This window comes from Orycteropus afer, unplaced genomic scaffold, assembly GCF_000298275.1.
Source record: "Orycteropus afer afer isolate SDZICR_OR568_19922 unplaced genomic scaffold, OryAfe1.0 scaffold00355, whole genome shotgun sequence".
NCBI lineage: Eukaryota > Metazoa > Chordata > Mammalia > Tubulidentata > Orycteropodidae > Orycteropus > Orycteropus afer.
Window position 1 is genome coordinate 3,110,619 of NW_006921942.1, and position 1,906 is coordinate 3,112,524.

Consider the following 1,906-nt stretch of genomic DNA (forward strand, 5'->3'; position numbering starts at 1 on the left):
CTCATGGTCGAGATGTGTCAGAGATGTCTAAGAGCTTGGAGGACTGTGTTGGAGGGAGGACTGTGGGAAGGTGAGAAAGTGAGAATATTATACCACTGCCATCTGTCAACTTTCATTTGAGTTTGAAAAATGCATCCAAAAGTGGTGAGCACAATCTTGCTGAGAGTAGTCTCACAGCCAAGCCCCAGCTACCAATCCTTCCCCAACATGCTCATCACAGTCAAGTTCAGGTCTGCCTGGGGATACAACAATAAACTTATAACCCCATTCAGAGCTGAATTCAAGTCACCAGCCCCTGCTGAACCCCAAGGCATTCTATTCTTGCTCTTGGGCCTGAGAAACTACCATTTTCACATACTCCTTGGGGAAAATACCTCTTTAAGATACCCTAGTGGTATAATGGTTAAAGACTTGGCTGTTAACCAAAACACTGGTGTTTCAAACCTACTCCACAACTCTACAGGAAAAAGACCTGGTAATCTGCTCTGGTAAAGATTACAGCCAAGAAATCCCTACAGGGAAGTTCTACTCTATCACATGGGGTCACTGTGAGTTGACAACTGACTTGACAGCACTCATCAACAATGGACTCCCTGAGCATAGTTCCTTGTAATTCACTCATTTTTTCTTTCATTATCCATTTACTCATGCATCATACATTCAATAGTCATTTGAGGAAAGTCATTAGATGTTGGGGTCAGGTCTATGGAGATAAAATCATTGAGAATGATGGGTAAGGTCTAGTACTAAAGTTACCTGTAGACCCAGGACAAATGCCACAGACTTGATCGCCAGGCCTCTGGGATTCTTCACCCCTCCAAATGATCTCTCTGTGTCAGACACCAGACAAACCATTATAGATATGCCATGCAGGATGGCATGTTGCTTCCTAGTGGTTTTCAGTACAAGGGCACATTTTTAATATAACTATATTTTCCAAAAATGATAACTTTTGCATATAGTATCTTCTCATTGGGAAAATAAACAACAACACAAAAACTACAATTAATGTAATGCTTTTCAATTAACTTGCATTTTGGGAATCACAGCATAACCACACATCACCACAATATATTTAAATACTCATTTGAGACATGATATTCATGTCTCCTGGACTTAAGGCTTTGATCCCCTTGAAGATCTATTCATTAAATAGTCATTCAACAAATACTTGTGGAGCATCTCTGAGATGTCTGGTCCACAAGTTGGGGATCCCAGTACAAGGAAGAACAGAGCCCCAACAGTACAGTGGGGCATGCTTCAGCTGAAGCTCAGCTCAGATTGGATGTGTGCACTTGGTTAGACCACTTGGGCTTTCTCCATTTCAGGGCCCTCATGAGTGAAAAGGAGATGATAATGCTGACATTAGCAAGCTATTGTAGAGATTAAACGAGACAAGAGAACATCTCCATGTCAGGGTTCAGCACAAAGCAGAAAGTCAATAAATGAGCTCCAGAGGATTACCATCATCATCTGCATTATCGTACCTCTCATCATCACCATCATCATTTCCATCATCATCACTGTGCTCACATAATTCCCATGCTCACCATTAGCCCCATTATCATCATCATCATCACTCTACCTCCATTGTCATTACCAGCACCAGCATCATCATAAATATCATCATCGCTACCATCACCATCACTATCATCAGCAGTGGCAGCATCACTGGCATCATCAGCACCACCATTTTGGACCTGCCTCTGACCCTACTACTACACAGTAGTTTCTGCCTTATAATAGACTTAGTTGTATCCTTATCTTCTTTCTCAGGTCCATGCCCAGCTTCACAACTTCAGAGTTGTGTGAACTTGAGTAAGTTAACCTGTCTGAATCTCAGGTTTCCCTTATGTAAAATGAGGACAATAGTTTTAGTAATTCACATAACTGTTGTAATGGTTTA